This window comes from Dermacentor andersoni, chromosome 5, assembly GCF_023375885.2.
Source record: "Dermacentor andersoni chromosome 5, qqDerAnde1_hic_scaffold, whole genome shotgun sequence".
NCBI lineage: Eukaryota > Metazoa > Arthropoda > Arachnida > Ixodida > Ixodidae > Dermacentor > Dermacentor andersoni.
In genome coordinates this window covers 175,608,827-175,629,699 of record NC_092818.1, presented here as the reverse complement: position 1 = coordinate 175,629,699, position 20,873 = coordinate 175,608,827, and the positions used below count along the sequence as shown (strand labels likewise).

Genomic DNA, 20,873 nt, shown 5'->3' with positions numbered 1-20,873 from the left:
TCGTTTTGATTGTCATCGGCGCGATGAAGGCGGGAAACATGGGCATTCGCTTGACGAGGGACCGGGCTATACAGACGACCAAGAGGCTTATTGTCACTTAATTGTCCCCTTTTCCACGGAGCTACATCGGGTCTCGTAGATGCTGGATTGTCTATTTCGTGTCCCATGTACCGGGCCAGTGAAGCAGCCGATCCGAAATATGATGGCTTTAGGGCACGCGCGCATCGACGTTGGTGTACGAGTTCGTCAATAGTGTTGAGTTGGGACTCGGCCTGTAGGGATGGCAACGGAGTGAGAGGTGGTAGTCCCTTTATGGCCCGCATAGCTTCGTTATTAATGGCCTCAAGGCGAGCCCATTGTGCCTTCGTGAGATTATGAAACTGGGCTCTGTAGACGAGTCGTGGTTGCAATACAGAACGGACAAGAAGGCGAGCCATGTTGGTGCTCGCTCCGCCAGATTTCTTCGCAATCCGACGTATCAACTGTATCGTTTCTGCGGCCTGTTGCTTTGTATTCTTGACCCATGGTCCCGCAGATCCGGAGGAATCCATTTCAAGGCCGAGTTCACGGAGAGTTGAAGCCTCGTGTAATGGTTGCTGATCCAGAGTTAACTGAAGAGGCCGGAGTGCCAGTAGACGGCGCCCATACTTGTTCGCTACTGACATGTACGTCGTTTTGTCCTTGGAAATGTCAAGGCCTATCTGAGCACACCAGTTGTGCGTCATGTTTAGGGCCTCTTGGAGCGCTTGTTCTTGGTGGCAGATTTCAGGATCAACTGACGAGACAGTGATGTCATCTGCGTACATTATGTACTGTGCGTTATGTATCGTGGCTAGCTTCCAGGCTTGTGGAAGGAGAGCAATATTAAAAAGGACTGGTGCGAACACAGATCCTTGTGGGACACCCCGATGTGCGACGAACTGACCTGATGCTTGGCCAGCCAGGCAAATGGAGAAGGTGCGAGCGCACAGGAAGGCTTCGACGAATGTGCAGACACGGCTAGGGAACTGAAGCCAATGGAGAATTCCGGCAATTGCTTCGTGACTCACATGGTCGTACGCTTTACGAATATCCATTGCCAGAATCGTGCGAATTCTTCGGGAGCGGCCTCCGATGAGAACCATAGAAGATAGGTACGCAAGGCCATCCTCTGCGCCTAGATGAGCACGGAACCCGATTTGGCCAGGATGATACCATGAGTACCGCTCGAGCCACCATGTAATACGTGTCGCGAGCATACGCTCCATCAGCTTGCCTAACGTTGAGGTTAGTGCTATTGGGCGCATATGAGCGATATTATCTTGGGGTTTTCCGGGTTTGGGAATTGGGACCATTCCTGCATGCCGCTAAGAATCGGGAATGACTCCTGTAGCGTTTATGGCCCCCAACAGCACTTCGAGAACCTTGCCTTCCGTGTTTTTATAAAGTTCATACGGTATGCCATCCGGTCCTGGTGCCTTGCATGGCTTCGACAGGTCGATTGCCGCTAAAAATTCCGCCATAGTGAAGGTAGCTTGTATACCCTCGATGTCAGAGAGCGTAGGCGGCGTGCCTGCGTCCGCGGGAAGGCAGTTTTGAACAACGAAGGGAGGCGGTGCTGTGTCCAAAGCCGGAAAAAAGGTGTGGGTGACAGTTTCTGCGGATACTGCTGGTGTCTGGCCCGATGCTAACAGAGCGCAGGCTGTGGGCTCTGGAGGGCGCCGACCACGTTCCATTACTCGGAAGGTGCGCCAAATTTAGGCATTGGACGACGAAGGTCCGAGAGAAGAGCACCAGTCCATCCAGCGGCCACGTTCTAAGCGGTGTTCATGGCGCCGAGCTACTGCAGTAAGGCGTTGGGCCTCTAAGCGAAGGGTACTTGATGCAGGGTCACGTTCTGATGCAAGTTCTGCTTGGCGGCGCAACGCCCAGAGACGCAGAAGTTGCAAATCAGGAGCGGTTCGCGATTCATCAACCCACGACGTACGTGTCGCCTCAACTAATGCCGCCTTAAGACAATGGGACGGGTCCACCATGAAGTTGGATACATTGCTTTCTGATACCGCCTTGTATCGATCCCAGTCTACCACTCGACATAGTCGGCGGAGGCGGCCTGTTGAAGCCAAGGTTGAAGCCAAGGTGAATCGGATGATGGTCGCTACCCCAGCAGTCGGGTTCACATGACCACGAGACGGTCGTCCTTTCAAGCCACCAAGATATGTCCGGTGAGTGTGGCGGCGCATGAGGGTGGTCTCGCCGACGAGTAGGCACTGACACATTATTAAGCAGAGTGAATTGGGCGTCCATAAATGTGTCCAGCACACATGTACCACGCGCACTGGAAATAGCGTACCCCCATGTGGTGTGGGGCGCGTTAAAATCTCCTGCTACCATAATGGGGCAACCAGGATGTTTCTGTCGCAGGTGTGCCAGCCAGCCGAGACACAACCGAGCCGCACGACCGCTGTAGGGGCGGGCATAGTATGAAACGATGATAACGTCCGTACGGTGGAGACGAACCAATACGGCCACGACTTCTTGCCAAGAGCACACCACCGTGAAAGATCAATGCGAGTCTGATGAAGAGTGCATCTTACATACGCTGCAGCCTTTCCTGGAGGGACATCGGGCGTAGCACTCCTACGGTCCAGCATTGAAGGCGATGAGTATGCCACATATCCAGGAATGGGTGGCAGGCCGTTGGATTCTTGAAACAGTAGAGCCCAAACACGCAGCTTCCCATATCTGAGACGCTGACGCAGCTCTGCGACCTTCCCCGCGATGCCGCGACAGTTCCACTGTAAGATGCCTTCTGGCACACTTGAAGACGTAGCAGCCATCATAGATTAAGATTGGCCAGTAGAACCGAGGTGAGATGCTGGAGCTGTTGCGCAACGAAGCGCAGGAGTTCTTGGGGTGATAGAGGCTTCGACACAGATGCCGGGTTAGCCATATGAGCAGGACTAGACGTCGACGGCGAATGCGACGGCCGCGCTGCGTCATGACGACGCCGGAGCACTGTACGGTGTTCCTTGAGACGTTGGATTTCCTTTTCAAGGTTGGCCAGGCGAGCGTCGATCTCGAACTATTCGTCTGCCAAAGGAAGCGGCGTGTCGTCTATTGGTTGTGATGCCCGTTGCGGTCGTGAAGTGGACGACCTAACAGCTGCGCTATAGGTACGAGTGGCAGCATCACTTGTCGCTGTGCTTGCTTTTGTCACCTGGCTAGCGTCCTCTTCCAGCGAGGCCAGAACGGCGTAACGGTTGTACACAGGGACTTGTTTCATTGATGAATCTCGAGGGGTCCTTGCTGGTTGTCGAGAATGGCGTCGTCGAGCCTTCTTAGTGGCCTTCAACTTCGTAGGACACGTCGTGGAAGTGATGTCATGATCGTTTGTTTGGCATAGGCCGCATCTAAACGATGCCGACGGTTCAGGCTCCATGGTGTCGTCCTTAGGTGGGTAGGGGCAGGATGATTTCATGTGTCCCTGTCTAAAGCAAGAGTAACAGTACACAACGGAAGGCTTGAACGGACGTGGGCGCAGTACGCAGCCGTAATACAGGATACGTTCAGGTGGGGAGTTAGGACCTTGAAGCGTGATTAGGCACGTACGACCGCTGCCTAGGTAGCGAGCAGCCACGACCTTGTGTGTGGGAAACGATTGTTCCTGCAGGAGCCTCTCGGGTTCTTCGTCAAGGTCAACGCCATTAACCACGTAGCGTCTTAAATCGGTACCACTGGCGAGGTACGCCTGGACTGGAAGGACACACTCTTCCGAGACTTGTATTTGTTGCACTTCTTCGAGTTTATAAACTAGTGCCATAGCAGACACCCATACTGAGACCGTATTAGTGGGTTTGTGTAGAGCAAAACCTTGAAATCGGGAAGTCTCGAGGCAGGCGTCCAGGGCCGCTTGATGATACGGTTGTGCAGAGTGGACATGTCATATCTAGCACGAGGCTTGATAACCACTTTGTACCACGATGTCGTTGGCGACTCCGGAGACGTGCGTGTCGGTCGTGCGGGCAGGCCTTGTGATGAGCGAGGTCTTTTCGGGGCTGCTGGAGCTACATTTTCATCCGATGGAAGGCCAGTAGCTTCCTTCGTTCTCTTGGCTGAGGTGTGCGCCACGACAGCAGGGCTGTTCTGCTCCGTGTTGGTGGTATCCATGCTCAGGGTACCGTCTTCGCACGTTGCACTTGTCCCCACGAAGGAGACGTTCCTCGCTTGGATGGCAGTTGCATCGGCAACGCTCCGCTCTTTCGACGCAGCGGACAGCAGCTTGGATGCTCCGCGCCGACGCGGCGAGTGCCGCGGGGGCACTCGCTCTCGCGAAGCCGCGCAAGAACTGGAGTTGGACGACGCAGCAGGAGGGTGTAGATGACGACGGACCTTGTAGATAGGCGCCAGTAGTAATTACGAACCGCCAAAGCGGTCCATAAACAACAGAGTTCCAGTAGCGGGGAAAAGAAACCAGCAAACGGGGCGAAAATCCGGAGCTACGGAAAAACACGTCCGAGCGGAACGAGCGCTGGAAACGCCCCCCGAAAGAGAAGTTGCTTAGGTGCAAATTCATCTCTTTGTTTCTTAGGGGCTAAGCGTACATGTGTGGAGGCAATATTTTAAGGAACATGCCAAAGCGAACGTCGCAAAAGGTGAATTTTTTATGCCCAACACACGCTTTCTTTAGTATTGAATCATACGCACTGGATTATTAGAGAGAGCATATTGTCACGCGGTGGTGACGTTGAAGAACACAGTAGCAATACTGTGAACGACAAAACTAACTTTTATTGGGCGAACTTGTGCCCACAAGACAGGCTACACTTATAGCACAACGATAGCGGCGAACACGGTCGGCGATCGTCGAAAATCTGATCAGCAGGTCAAGCGCGTCGGCTCTTATACAGCTGTCGTCGAATGTTCCAGACTAATCGTCGGGACCCGCGTGCCTTCCACAAAGTTCTACACCATTCGCGTCACGTGATGAAATCAGGTAACACAAGGTTCGGCGACAACAGACAGCGGATAGAAGCATCGATAACTTTCCAGAAACTTCGGATACATGCAGGCGCGTCCCGCGCTGTGCGATAACATTTGTTAGGCGGTGAGAAGTGGTCGCCCGATAAAGAAGTACACGTGTCAAAAAGATAGAGAGGGGGAAGTATACCAAATGCCAATGGCAAATGGCGATTGCCAATTATTTTCCAGCCTATGAGACAAGAATAACAGAATGCGTTTAATGCGAGGGGAAAACATCTATTACAGCACCAACTAGTCCAATGCTCTACCTTGATGATTACCGGTTCCTAGGGCCCTATAACGTAATACTATTCCAATATGTATCTATTCCAATCTCCTGACGTCAAATTTGCGTAATCACCATCGCAAGCACCGAGCGGTCACCCGCAGGGTTGTCTGAACACACCAATAAAACGCTCTCCCCGTTCTTTCTTCCACCACTCTTTTATATCCCTTCCCCCCTGTGCAGCGCGGTTGAGGTGTCCTCATCTGAGAGAAAGTTACTGCGCTGCACTTTACCCCATGTTTTTCCTTCCCAAACAAGAATCTCTATCTCTCATAGGAGGTCACTTTTGTTTGCTTGAAAAACAAATAACATAGCCTACACTGAGCGGCTTGTCGTACCTAATTGACTGACAAGAGGCGAGGAGAACGCTCAAGTGGAGAGGGATTCGATGGGGCAGAGCCAGTGCACTGAAAATCGATAACCGGATGAAGAGGGTGGTGCCGGCGTCTGCGATTGGTCGGCTTTCCCTTACTTAGCTTGCGGTGGCTGGCCGAAAATCGCGGCGGCATGCAACGGAAGCTTAAGAATGACGCTAAAAGGGACACTCAGCAAAGAAGAGTTGGCAGAATGAGGTGGTAAACCTGCCTAAAGTGCTCGAAAACGTTACACGGCCACGCAAGAAGTTTTATTATGCGCAAATACACCCATGCTCTCCGGCAGGTGCGAGTAGCCAGCGCCTGAGCGATCGGCGGCAGCCATCTTTTATTCCTTTCGGTACGGGGCAGCCTGCGGCTATTCAGAAGAAAATTCAGTTTTGTTCGGCATATTAATGCATCTTTAATGCGTACACGTCACTTTGACGCGGTGAGTATTCGTGGTTTTGTGACGTCGCGTGACAGGCAGGTGAAGTGGGTGTAGCCCACTTCACCAGCCCCATTAGCCGGAGGCTAATGGCGAAAAGGCGTCGAATCAGAAATAACTGTTTTTCTTTTTTCTGTAATAACATGCATAATCAATGTGTACACATCATATCAGATGGGGAGGTATCGCGGTTTTCGTGACGTCGCATGACAGAAAGGTGAAGCGGGGGTGGCCGAAAAATGTTTTTGACCAATAGTGGAGGGCTGATAGCAGAATTGGAATAGAAAAGTTTGGAATAGTTTTACGTTATAGCGCCCCTACTTTGACGAAGCGGGACAGCCAGGTTGCCGAAAGCATGGTATTAAATGTCATTGCGCGCTATACATAGCCGGATTTTAAGAGGCATGTATCTTCTCCTACAGACAGTGAGCGAAAGAGCGTTCGAAGAGATCAACCAAGAAGGATTGATAAGATAATAATGCGACAGAACAAGAATGATATGCGAAGGCTCATGGGGGAAAATCCATACAGTATTTAGGAAATCCTGATAAAGGCGTTTGTCAACCACGGCGCCAGACACAGTTCGGTCACGTAATACAGCCGTATCCTTTAATAGCAATACACGCACACGCGGTAAGGCTGCATCGGGTCGCGGTGACTCCCGTGGAACCATTTCCACACTGTGGCGCTTGTCTTGGACATAAGGCAGAAAAAGGTTTGCCAGATATCTCAACGAATCAGTGGTCATGAATATACTCGCCGTGGCAGCTGCACTCAGATCGGGTCGGAATGCAGAAACCATCGATGCTTATATGTTTATATGCCCGTCAAGGAACCTGAGCTCGTGACCCCTCCCTCTCCTCTCACTGCGGCGTCCTTTAAAGCCGAGAGGGCAGCTTCGGCACTGTAAACACTACTAATAATTGAATCAGTAAATATATCCGGTTGCACTTGTGCGTCTCAAAGGACCGGATTGAAAAGCATAAAATTATTATAGTGACCATGGCGGAACTTCCCTGAGTGCTCACTGAATATGACTGATACATTATTCGCTCTGTTCGCTAGCAGCACATTCGAACATCTACAGTTGCCTTAATGAAACTCCGTTGGTTGCAGAGATAATAAAATAAAGAAGCAGAATAACGTTCCTCCAGCTGTCGCAGCAAACGACGTCGAATAAGTGGGACAGCCAAGGGTACAGAAAAAAGAAGTTACAAAAAAGATTTTTAAGAGAGAAGACGTGGGCATATGCGCCTCGCCGTTTGCACGCGATAGCCCACCTACCTGTCTCGCCATTAGTCCGTCGTTTTACTAATTACATTTCAATCAATAAGAAATAGAAACCTACAAATTTCCTTTTTTCTTTTTCTTTCTTTCTTTGTTCTTCCCGTGCAGGCTAACGCCAGTCGCTGTCGCCTCCTTTAGCGTAACTGGAGAACGTCATTTCGTTTCTGCGTGTCCTCACAAAAGGAACCATTCAAGGCAATACCTAGGGCGCTATAGGACCACACAGATAGGCGTCGGTCGGCTCAAGACAAGGTGGGGACACAGTTTCGGAAGCGTGCACGTGCTGTTCAAGTATCTTTCGGACGAACGGGAGGGCGCCGGTCTAACGGGACGTTGCTATCAACTCTTTGCTTCCGCTATTGTTTCCCTCGAGTATTTTCTTTCCTACCGCGAAGAAGGTGGCGCAGCATTGGCTGCGCGCTCGCGCGAGCGGCCCGCGGTCGATTCTGGACGCCGCGAGCGCTGGGTGCGCAGCCGCCTCGCACACAGACAGACGCACGGACGCAGCGCAGAGCGAGAGCCCGAAAGTGGGAGGGTGGCGGCAGCGGTGCTGCGCGCGGGGGGGACCGGAAGACAGAGCGGGAATCGGCAGCCACGGCGCGTCTGCGCAGTGCACGGCGCTCCCTCGGCGCTGGCCAACATGGCGACCCTCGACGCCGGACGACCTTCGGCGCCGCAGCAACGCTTCAACGCCACGGCGCAGCGACGATGACCGCGGTCGAGCTCGAGCCCACGCTGTAGCCCTTTACCTGCCGGCGGCGGACACCACACGCCCGGGGTGTTCCGACGGGACAGCCTCAGTGACGCCTCTTCTTCTCTTTCCCACCATCCCGAGCGAGGAAACGAAGGCTTCGCCTTCCGGGCCCCCTCTCTTCTGCGAGCCTCGAGTGAGTGAGAGAGTGTGAGGTGGGGGGAGACCCGCGGGGGGCGGCCCGCCGCCCGTTCAACCACCTCCCTCGCCTCCGCGGCGGTGGCTGGTCCGCGAGGAGGCGCGATGCCCTGGGCGCCTCAGCAGCGCACGCCTCGGCGCTGCGCCGCGGCCCGGGTCGGCCTGCCGCCGCCGCTGCTATCGCCGCCTTCTCCGGACCACAGCGCAGGCATCCAAAGCCCGGATTACCCGCGTCGCCAGCAGCGCTACTAGGGTAAGTTGCGATGGGACCGATCCCTCACGAATGTTGCCCACAGCGTGCAAACCGTACGCGCGTTCGAATGCGGAGCGCGGGCCTTCCTAAGAGCAAAAACTGACACGATCACGCTTGCTAATCGTCTTTCCAAGAAGCACTTTTTTTTTCACGAAACTATCAGGCATGCGGCGAGCACAGCAGCTAATCTCGTCGTTACCACGCGGTATTCTCCTTCTTTATTCTTCTCACTGTCAAAGCGACAAGAAAACAAAGGGGAAAATAACGTTATACCGACATGTCCGAAAAATCAAATGCAGGGTCTACCTCTTCGCAACAGTCGTTGACGTCTCCACGATGCCGGGCGGCTCGGGGTAAGAATACAGCCTTTAGATTGAAATGTAACAACTGAATGGCAAAGTTAGCGCAGTATCTGCTGCTGTAAGAATGAGGTGCTTGCTGAGGACAATGAAGGAAGGCCATTTTTTAAGCGCATACAACAAATGACAACGTTACGCATGCAAACGCGATGCGTTCAGGATTCCTTCATTGTTTCCTGGAGCCGTCCGATGAAGGCTAGCTCTGTATGATGTCCCGAACTGGCACTGCTTAATGTGATACCACTAGTTAACGACAACGACATCTAATTAAGAAGGCGTCGGAGATCATAGTAGCACTATGCGTATAATTATAAACCAATTGCTTCTTATTGTATGCTATTACTTCCAAGTTTGTTTTACACAATTCTCCAAACCTTATTCCGGGCACGGAAAGGTACGATTAGTAAATGAACTTCATGTAGAAATGACGTCATTCTTAATTAGCTGACGGTAAGTACATATTCATCGATGCAAGCCCAAATCAGCACGCAAAACGACCTATGTTAAAAAGAAAAATCAACACTTGGTACTCATGCGTAAGGGGGATAATTGAAGGGTCGAAAGGAGAAAAAAGTTATCTTTAAGGGGTGCGCCAAGCCCCCAACCGCCATAAAGTACAAGCCCCGAAAATTAAGTTTATATCTATTACCACTTGCACGCACTTTGCTAAACTCGGAGAACAATGTCATGTTTTACTGTAGACACGTCAAACACGAAAGCATGGACTTTGTGTTCAGCAAAATGCGCACCGATACCAACCATTTCGCTGAGGGCGCACTTTTCTTCAAGAACTTGCGTAATGGCATAATCCCTGTGGCGTCGTCCAAGGCGTACGAGTTGGAGATTTCAAGTCATTTGGTTTGTGTATGCATATTAGCATGTGTCACCACATGACAAACACTAAACCGTCTGACTGTAGTAAAATAAAACATCCCCGACAGGCCCGTAACCAGGGGGAGTGTTAGGGTCTCCTGACACCGGCCAAAATTATCGCCATGTCGATAGACTGTTCAGCACAACTTACATACACGTCATTTTATTATACGTACATGTCAATATATGCATTATATGCTTATACTAACGTATGCCAGCGAAGTACTTGGTCCCCACGCGAAAATTAGCGAACAGAAATCTTTCAAAATGGCCGCCATTGTTCCCGTAATACACCTCCCGAAAATAATTTCTGGGTTTCCCGGACTACTACAAATTGCACTTGTTGCCAGAACACAAACGGCTTTTTCTTATTGGTCGCGTCTGTACTTGCTAGAACCCTCTGTACTGTCACCATGGACCAACTGGCCCATGGCAAACCACACTACTTGACCTTTTGTCCTGCACGAGTGCACTTTGTGAGATATTGTACAGGAACATGATTGTCCCACTTACATGTGTCATGGACAATGAGTCGATGACGCGCTGTGGAAAGCTTCGTTTACCGCTGTTCTCAAACGATCCTCGAGTCGAAGCTCTTCCTGTATACCAGGTTGAGCACAACGCTGCCCTTTACTGATGAAGACGCTGCACTTCTCAAGAATTGCCGCGGATGATCATAAACTGCAGTGACTACTTCTGTCGAGTGATGGCGCTGCTATCTACTTTCTTGTGTGGAGGTGGAATGTTCAGTGGAGAAGCGTTCTAGAACACGGGGGTTTTCTTCGCGTCTACACTGTTGTTATACGGAAAGCTGCACACTCGGCGTCGCGTCTTGTTCTTCACTTTTTGTCCGCCCGACATCGTTTGGCCTCTGCAGCTTGATTCCAGCGCATGCTCTGAAAGCCAAATCCATGTCACGCTGAATAAACCGATCCTCTTTAGTCCATCAATGCTAAGTACTGTTGCTTTAGCGAAGTAGCTATAGAAGGAAGGCCAGCTGGGAGTGCCTGGCTACAAGTGCATGGCTACATTTCTGCCGCAGGTGTCAGTTGTAAGCATTCAGCGAGACTCTCGTCTATGGTGTTCGCGGCTATAGGTATCCCTTCGACCAGCTAAACCAAAACTTACTGTTGTTTCGGGCTTCACTCAGCTTCTCTCTTTTTCCCACCAAACTCCGGCGTTGACGGCAGCAAAATATATTACTACAATCTACGCCTCAAATGCAGCGTCATCGTCTGCATTTGTGGCTACTATATGAAAAAAAAGAAATCCAAACCTCGTGGCATATGTTTCTAGCTTATCGCTGTGAATGCTGTGATGTTCTAATGAATTTGCCTCACCTAATGAATTTTGTAATTTTCCTTACCCTGAACAGGGTCATTTCCAGAAAGTTCTACAGTTTAGTAAGTATATAAATTAGGTTATTGCTCTTTCTTCTGTGTGCGTGTGGGTGGGTGTGTGCGTGTGGGTGGGTGTGTGCGTGTGCAAAAATTAAACATGCGACAGGATTCTAGTATCCTTTTATTAGGTACAAGAAGGTTTACATAGTCTCGCCCAGAGGTTCAGCGCGGATGCTTGTCCGATGCAGAGCCGTCTGACGTCCGGCCATCGCCATTGCGTTAGTGTCAGAACAGCATGCATACTCCAGCAGTTCAGACATGATGCTGCTATCTATGCAACAATGGCTGCAAGAACCACGGTGCAGTTAAAGTGTAAATTTTATTTAACTGGAAAAAAACAAGCCTAGTATCATAGTGCACCCGTGACAATATTAACATAGAGCTTCTTTGAAGACGAGAATGTGATACCCGCGTCGTTTCCCGTGCTTTGTGAATTCCTGGTGCGTTTCATGCACCTTGTCCACATTTTCAAGCCGACTGCGCATGCGGAAAAAGATTGTGATTTATCACTCTAGCTTTCCGCAAACTGACATGCTGAATCGACAATTGTTTTTACTTTCGGCCACACCCGTACACGACCTTCACCAATACTTCCTCAGTAGTCGGTAAGTACTCGATTATTTACCCCTTAATCAGTAGCTTGCCTTAATCGTACTCTCTTCTTGGCTTGACAAGGAGCTGCAGTACTGGGATTCGCCACACGATATCATAAACATGGAAGAACAGTGTTTCTTTCTTGCACGCTTTGCCATCATGAAAGCGCACAAGGCAATCACTATAGTTATAATATGCGTATGCAAATCATATGCAGTATGCTATGCATGCATAAGACCTATAGTGTGGAATAGAGAAAGAGAGAGAGGTTGTACTCCGGTGGTACTCGTATAAGAACCGGGGTTAAGCAGTTGCAGATAATGTTTACACAAAGCTTCAATAACAGACGTACTTCTCGCATCTTGTGACAAGTTTAAGCAGTGTGATGATTATTATGACGATGATCATGATTATCCTGGTACTGATCTATGGCGCGTAACCGCTTTGAGAAATACGCGAACAATCGGGCAGCCGCAGAAAACTCAAGATAAATATGTGCTATAATAAGAGGCCAAAAAGTATGAAAAGTACGTAGCGAGACTCTTGTGACTTGTCCATTGTCCTTTAAGTTCTGTCACATATCTACTCGTATCGCTGTATTTCATTAGTTTTTTCCACTGCGCCCTATCAGTTGGGTCCTCGATGTTAAGGCATCTATTATTTTCTTGCCCCCATCTCGATTGACCCCTACCTAATATTCTTTTTTTGCCAAGTTAATCGCCGCTGCCTTTTTGCTTATGCAGCTCTGCCCCTTCTCCCAATTTGCAGCCGAGCCATCCCAATATCTACTCTTGAACTTTAGATGTCATGTGTGCGGCTTTGACCATTCCTCGGATGAAGAAAGTCCACTTAAGTTCAGCCACCTGCACCCTCTGAAAGGTGTACTCCTTCTTTACAGCTGCTTCGGCTCCACACAGCAAAGTTTGTCGTACTACTGTTTTGTAGCCCAGTCATTTTGCCTTTCTCTTGCTTGTAGCGGATGACTTTTCAAATATCCATAATATTTCGCTGCACTGCTTTATTCTTTTGAAACTCGTTTTTACATGCTGACTTCGTATTTTAACGATGTCTCCTCCTCAGTGCCGTGTCTCTCAGATTCAGATTCAGATTTATTGGTTCCAAATAAAAGAAGTAATTACATGACATATATACAGACGAGGGTCCCAAAGTGAAAGAACTGTAGTGGGACCTCGGTTAATAATAACAACATTGATGGTGATATCAGTAGTCAGCAAATTAGCGTTATTATAAACAACATTACAGATCAAATACATCATTAGACATGTCATTTACAAACACGAAAAGGCATGTTATAAAAGAAAGTCGGAAAAAAGCATGGATGAAATACAAGAAATGACATGTGATAGAAAAGTCAAAGGTACACCGCCAGATCGTAGTTAAGTTATCGTAGGAAATAATGCTTAAGCTGATTTTTAAAAATTTCAAGAGAAGTACAGGATTTTATGGTTGATGGTAATTCATTCCAAAGAGAAATTGCAGCGAAGGAAGATGTTTTTTGTCGTAATTGGTATGAACCATGGGTAACAAGAAATTGTTGTTAGCCGCAAATCTGGTCATATTTTTATTCTGCAAAAAGTCAACTGCAATGAACGGAGACGTAAGGTTGTTGTGAAGCAGCTTGTGGAGTAAGACGAGTATGTTAAACTGGAACAAATTATTAATACGCAAGATATTTTACGCGCGAAGTAACAAAGAGGCATTGGATTGCATGGAGCTAGAAGTGATAATGCGTATTGACTGATTTTGGATATGTTGAATTGATGATAAGTGACAAGCGTACGTGTTGCCCCATGAAACAATGCCATAATTAATGTGACTATGAATGAACGCATAATACAACGCTAGCAGAGCCTCACGAGAAAAAAAAAATGGGCGAGTTTTGATTAATGCACGTATACCAAACGCAGTCTTGTGTTTGAGATGTTGGAAGTGAGAGCGAAATGTAAGGTTAGGGTCAAGACGTATGCCAAGAAAAGTGACATCGGTGCTAACGGAGATTGAATGAATTCCAAGCTTTACTTCAGGAATAGAAGTTAAGGCCCTTTGAGCACTTTCGAATAACATAAATTTAGTTTTAGAGGATTAAGAACTAAGAAATTGTTGCTACATCATTTTATAATGTTACTTAATGCAATATTTAACTTAGAAGTAAGAGTAGCAACAGATTTGTCAGATGAAGATGTGGTTTTGTCATCTGCGTATAAAATGCAATGAACGTAGTTGGTGGAGTTAAGAGAATCCGGAAGATCATTAATGTATAAAAGGAAAAGCAAAGGGTCCAGAACTGATCCCTGTGGTACACCTTGGTTAATACATTTTGTTACTGAGAAAGTATTTGCTGCATGTACTGTGTACATTTTAGGCCTAGAATAAGTGATTTCTCGTCTGGCCGGCAAAGTACTTTGTTCGGCTCTTGCTTACATTTTAACCCCTTTCCTCCAAATACTAACTTCAATGTTCTTATATCTCGGGAAGCTTCTTTTCGACATTGCATAGAAGACAAGAACACGCGCGTGGATGAAGTTATAAGGTGCCTCAGTGTCAAAAAATCCGTCATTCGTTCAAAAGTAAATCTGCAGCTTACCTTCTTCTATTTAGACATATTTCTATGAGGCATTCTTTTTGCTTTTCTTTCTGAGCATGCTCAGTTCACGCCTTGACATTGCGCAATCTGCGAATGTTTCCCTAAATCGATGAAGACGACAGTGCGCATAAATGTTATTGTGTCTATTACAGCTTCGAGAGCAATAGTTCGACATTCACGTCCTAACGAGTCTCATTCTGGCACTGGTACCAGAATACTCACAAATTTATACGAAGGCGAATCAAAAAGATTTTGCCCCCCCCCCTTTTTTTTTTTGCCAAATTACGGCTGTAAATGGGAAGTCAACATATCCATTCCCCGCGGTGAACCTTCTTTGGAACGGCCCGGCCTTATCTGCCGGTAGCTCCTCGGCACGGCGCTGCTGTCAGTTGTTGAAGATGGCGGTTGTGCTTCACACATCCACTGCGTACGAGCATCGAAGTGTGATTCGTTTTCTGTAAAGCTAGGAATCAAAGCCCATCGAAATCTCCAGGAAAATGCAGCCCACGTTTCGGGAAACGTGTCTCGCTTTGAGAAGTGTGAGGTGGTGGTGTCGGGAGTTCGCAAAAGGCCCTGAAGACGTGCATGACAATGAGCGTTCAGGGAGGCGGCGTGCGTCGCTGAACAGGGGCATATGAAATTTAGTGCAGCAATGGGACAACTGTCTGAACCGGTGTGGGCACTATGTAGAAAAATAGCCTGAGGTAGTAGAATATTACGTAATCTGTAATTACCTGTATGTATCTTATTTTAATTAATAAAAACAGGGGCAAAGATTTGCTGATTCGCCGTCTTATATATATGAAGGAGAGGGATATGTAAAACTCTTCTGTAAGGGTTATATATACATATATATATATATGATCGAGAAGAAGGGAGTTAACCGAGGGACTCGATTTTTATTAATCACATCAGAAATTCAGAAGAAGCCAACAAGAAAGACACCTACGACATCAAGGGGGAAATTACACGTTTCTTACTAATTGAAATAAATAAATTATAAAGTAAGAAAAAAAGCTCTTCACTAAGGGTTATATATATATATAACCCTTAGTGAAGTGTTTTACATGACGGGTGTGCTGTTAGAGTAGAGTTATTTGTTATAGAATTGCTTGAGTGTTAAAAAATTGTTTATGCAAAGGATATTCCTCAGGTTCTAAATATGCTGCTCTTCAAAGCGGCCGCGACCTCCGCGCGCATTTCAATGCGTTTTCCCGTGTCTACTTATAAAGAATGACGGTAAATAGTTATCCTAGCTTCGTGTAACGCTATATTACATTTCGATGTTCGAAAGGTCGTATGTTATTATCGTTATCTTAAAAAAATCATCGGTGAAAAACAAAAACCGCCCGAGATTTCTAATCGTCACTGACTTGCGCGAACATAAACAAGAGAACACACGAACCTTTCCTACGCTTGTCACCCCATTTGACTATATCGCTGCTATTTGCCTTACGTGCCAATTCTGTTGGGGTAATAAAACACTTCTAATATGGTATACACCCAACTTATATTCTATGTTACGTGGGGGGCGTTCCTATTTGAAAAGTTCATGGGGCATGTTGGAAAATCAAGTACCAAACCACGAAAGGAAACTGCCATGCGGCTTTGAACAAGCGGCCAGTTCAGTGGTAATCAGGGAAACTGCGATGACGACAGCCAGGGAACAGTGGCACGGCTAATGGTATTGTTTTGGTTTTTGGAGCACTCCTCCTTCCTAATAGAGTTTAATGCCTTCTTCCATTTTTGTTGCTCCAGTCTGCAACGTGGCTCTTACTGATTCATTACATACTGGCGCATGCGCCAAATATCGAAGCAGTCCAGGTGGTGCAGCCAAACAGAAACACGTACGCAGCTTAGTGCGTCCCGCGAATATCTCGCAAATATTTTATTAGCCATCTCATGCTACTAATTTGGGCGAGTTCGAATTGCAATTTCATGGTCGACAGTCAGTGCAGGTATTACACGAATGAAGACCTGCCAGTATAGCGCTGTATTTGTCATTATTTCTTCCTGTGATTTCAGTGTCAACTCTGTGCTCAGTATCTGGCACGGAACAACCTTATCCGAGAAAGTGATCTTCATGTGATAGTCTTAAACAATGCAATTCATAATTCTTCGAGCTTTTAACGTTTCACGAAGTTGTACCGCGATAGCACGAAATAATGCCTCCACTCACGAACGATGGTATCAGCTTCTTTCTGGCACAAGCGCAACCACGAGGCAGATTGGTACGTAAATGAAGTAAGAACGAGTGCGCGCTTTACTGCTAGTAGTTTACTGGCTTAAACTACGCAATCCTTGAACAGCACACCTAGTTTCCAGCACACACGTCTGGATCAACTGCACCCCTGCCTTGCAACTTTGTCCTCCACCTGGACTATCCCGACCCGAGATAAAAGTACTTTGCCGACTGTGACTTGGCTTCGCTTTCGCAAAATGATTTGCGTTCCGCCTCAAAAGCGAAAACAGTGCTGTTCGTACCCACTGCTTGGGGCAGTGAGGAAACTACTGAAAATGTTCTTTGTCGCTGTCCTCGGTACAGCGTACACATGCAATCACTCGCGACCGCTCTGGCTTGTCTTGACGACCGGCCGCTTCCTGAAAAGAGAGTCTTGGAACGCCGGCCTATACAGTAGTTACAGCTCAAGATTGTCAAAGCACTCTTCACAGATGTTCCCCAGCTCCCTTATTTCTTTTTTCGCGCTTTTGGCGCTCTTCATTATGTCTTATGTTTCCCCTTAAGATTCCCCCATTGCCGGATAGCAAAACAGAAGCTGTTCCGGTTAACCTCCCTGCCATTTCCCGGGAATCCCATTTCTATCTACCATTCAAATGCTTTGCAGCATTGCCATGTCTTCCTGACATTTTCTCGCCTTCACTCCCAGTCTCCGGTCTGAGCACTTCTTTTTTGTCCCGCCACAATATGGATACGTTAAATATCACCACTTGAGGTTGAAGATCACGACAGCGACATCCTGTTTACAAAGCAAACAGTTACCGGGCTGAACAGTCAAAAAAGACCTTCCGCTACCCTTTTTCTGCTTTGAGAACGAACTTGCTCAACGTTCATGTCGATGAGTGGCATAAACTGCCCTCCACTCTACCGTTTGTGGATAACGGTATTCTCTGAAACAAGCAGTCACGTTTCTCCAGAGACAGTTTCTCGTCCACGCAAACGTGTTCCTACCGTAGTCACCGTTCTTTTCCTCTGCACTCGTCCCTAAAGTCCCCACTTCCCCACCGCGCCCGACAAAACATCGTACTATTGTTTCGCTTCCCTACGAGCCCTCTGGCTTTCATCTGCTGTTGTCGCGTAGGAAGAATAGTCGTACGGGCGGCAGAGGGGTCTGACTTGTCGGGACGAAACCAAGGCCCGCGGCGCGAAACTGTCGCTCCCTTCTCTCCGCGGTAGCGCTTTTCTCTCGCCTGCTCCGTCGCTCGCTCGGTCGCCTGGCGAATCGGAGTAGAATCAGCGCCGGGGACAGTTTCATTAGCGCGAGCCTCGCAGCCAGCGTGCAGCGGTAGTACTACACCACTCTCGCTGTTCTGTTTTTATGTCCCTCACCCAGTGCCGTCGCCTTTCACCCGTTCCCCCTGCCCTTTCGTCGCGCACAACGCGTCCAAGCCGAGCTTTAGCGACGACAACAGAAAGGCCGGCGGCGCGACGACGGCTGCTGGCGGTGATCATTAAGCGCCCCTGCACGACGACGGCTAGCGGTGGCAGCAGTAGCGCGACGCTCCCTATTCTCTCATGCTGAGCGTCGTTGTCGTCCCTTCCTTTCGAACAATGTGATTCACCGACTAGCAGGAGGTCAGTCGGTTCACTCCCAGGCACTGTACTCCTGCTGCGCTGTTGCTCTTCTATCTTGTCTGTCGGAATGCGCCCGAGAGTGACGAATAAAACTAAAGGGAGGAAGTGAAATCTAAGAGACACAAGTTGCGCACCGTTGTCACGGAAATGAGAGAACCGACCCCCTTAATCCCACCAGCGCCTCAGTTTCCCTTATTCCGTGACTGCCTGGCTCTCCATTACTCACGGCGCGCTTATCACGGCCTGCTAATGACCTGGCCCTAAAACGGCGCCCGGTTTGCAAACGGCTCGGCCGGCCGTCCCGCTGATAGCAGCCGGGTAAAGGAAGCGCGTGTGCGTTGGCCGGCAGGCTAGGCCTTCGCTCCTTGTTGCGCTAGTCGTCTCTAGCAGCATCATCGGCCCGTGGCCGCTAATGGGATGCGGTGGGAGATGGGTGGCGATGTGAAAGCCGGTATAATGGAAAGAAAGGTACGGTCCATCTGTTTGGCCTGCCTCGACCGTCTGGGCCAGACAGTTGCCGGCTCCGCTGCTGCTGTGGCACCGTCGTCCCGCGTCTGCATTCTCTTCTCCGATGTTGAAACATCTGACGGCAAGCGTAGGCAAGAATAATTTCGAGGTCGGGAGAGCTTATTGGAACGAGCTTGCAGTTGTAAGCACATTAAATGCAAGCGATTATGCCAACGAACTCAGTTACAAATAATTATCGATTTAGTTCTGCATTTGTTTACGTTGTAGCGCGTTAGCTTCTTTTTTTTTTAACCTTTTCTCAGTAGCGGACACACGTGCTATCGTTGACGATCATCATTACTACTACCAAATGTTTCTCCCTTTTGGATCCTCTCAAGAGGACGAGAAAATTCGTGGATTTCGGTCTAACATACCAAACAGAATAAACTATGAACCGGGTATGCGGCTTTCGAAAACCGGATTCGTTTCCGCCGAGATCTTAATTGAGACATTTCCTATGACAATTGTGGGCACCCAGCTTGGGCTGAGTCTTTTGCATTTGCTGATTTTTATTGTTCTTGAAATCTATTTAACAGAAATATCATACAGTGGAACTAATTTAAGAGAGACACTGAGATGAATAACCATCGGCAACATTGCCATGTTTTACTAAAACGGGATACCAAGCAGCGAAGCTGTGGTAAAAATATCATTAATGAAAATTGGCACGTTCAAGAAGTGAGGGAAACATATAGGACCGGTGAAGACTTCACGTACTAAGATTTACCTGGAGTCCCCCACTATGGCATGCCTTAGTATCACAATGCGTTTCCGTGACGTAGAACCCCAGAATTTAATTTAAAGAAACTGTAAGTTTATCATCTCGGTACGTATTCATAGTTCATACGGCGCGTACTAGGGAGAGCGATGCAAGCAGGCTGACAATGTTACACATTGTCTGCTGTTCTACACTGCGCGAGGTGAGGTGGTATAAAAAGGGAACAAGAAAAGTTACTAGAAGTGATGCGCGAGCACACACAATAGCGTTCACTGCGCATTCAAAGGCAGTTGCAGAGCCCATTGGTCTTTACAAAGCGCCGCTGAACACAGCGCGAAATAAGATACTAAAGGATCAGACAAGAAACAGCGCTTACTCTCGACTAACAATTTTCCTTTATATATGTTACAAAACATTAATACAAAGTCAGCGATGTGACAGTCACCATTAGCCGGCATTAATAAAAAAAGAAAACATGTTCCCTGTGCCGTCGATGTTATCGCAGACTGGCTGACATATCATGTCCACCTTTCGCAATATAAGAATGCTTCCATAATCCCTCTAATGAGTGCTTTTTCGTGCCTAAGCGAAACACTCGTATATTGAAACAAACGCATGGTTTCACCGGCGATGCTGCTAGAGCAAGCGGGCGTAAGAATACAAAGCCCTTCGGTCTCTGTAGTGGCTTGAAGGAGCTACTAGAGCGCCGGACTAGATGCCAAGCTTCAAGCCTTGACGCTTTGGCAGTCACCTGAAAGATCCTTCCTTACGGCTTGCTCATTCCACGGGCACGACTAAAACAAGTTCCGAACGACCGTTCTCTCACTCTGTCTTCTTTCTGCGCCTGTGTTGCAAGTAGCAACTTCAGAAGAAGCTCTTGCCCTCAACTTATAATCGCTGAATTCATAATACGCCTCCAGATTAGCCACCACCGTGACTAGAATAAAACGGTCAAATGTTGCATAAATTGTGCTATGCGGTGTTTAATTAGATAGCCAGATGTTTTTTTCCACTCATTATATGACGCCCTATATAGTGCTGAAAGCGTACTTATAAGGTGTCTCACTATGTATCCGGCTTACTCCTTTTTTTTTTGCATTTTCTTTCTCTTTATTTCGCCAGTATCGTGGGCAAAAAGGCCCAAATGCAGCTTCAAGAAAGCTGTGAAGCCACAGTACGCTTTCTTGTTCCCGCAGGCTATGCCGTTATCCACGATTCCATTAGCGTTGCCTTAGAGCTAACTAGATCAAAACGGCAAATAATGTGCAATATATATATATATATATATATATATATATATATATATATATATATATATATATATATATATATATATATATATATATATATATATATATTCCGACGACAATTGGCACTAAGGTTTGAATCGTAGGCAACCGATATTCGACAAGAATGTAGGGGCATTATCTGTCGATATTAAGCTTATTTCAATCGTTGTGCATCCGTTCTGCACGCAATAATAAGA

General features: G+C 47.9%; 1 protein-coding gene across 1 annotated transcript in view; it reads left to right on the top strand.

The window, feature by feature from the left end:
* Window positions 1-7,919: 7,919 nt before the first annotated feature.
* smog (G-protein coupled receptor 158 smog) overlaps window positions 7,920-20,873 on the top strand; it is a 269,733-nt gene continuing 256,779 nt past the window's right edge. Inside the window, exon 1 of the mRNA XM_050179266.3 lies at window positions 7,920-8,517. The gene's annotated coding sequence lies outside the window, so the exon portion shown is untranslated. The remainder of the gene's footprint in view (window positions 8,518-20,873) is intronic.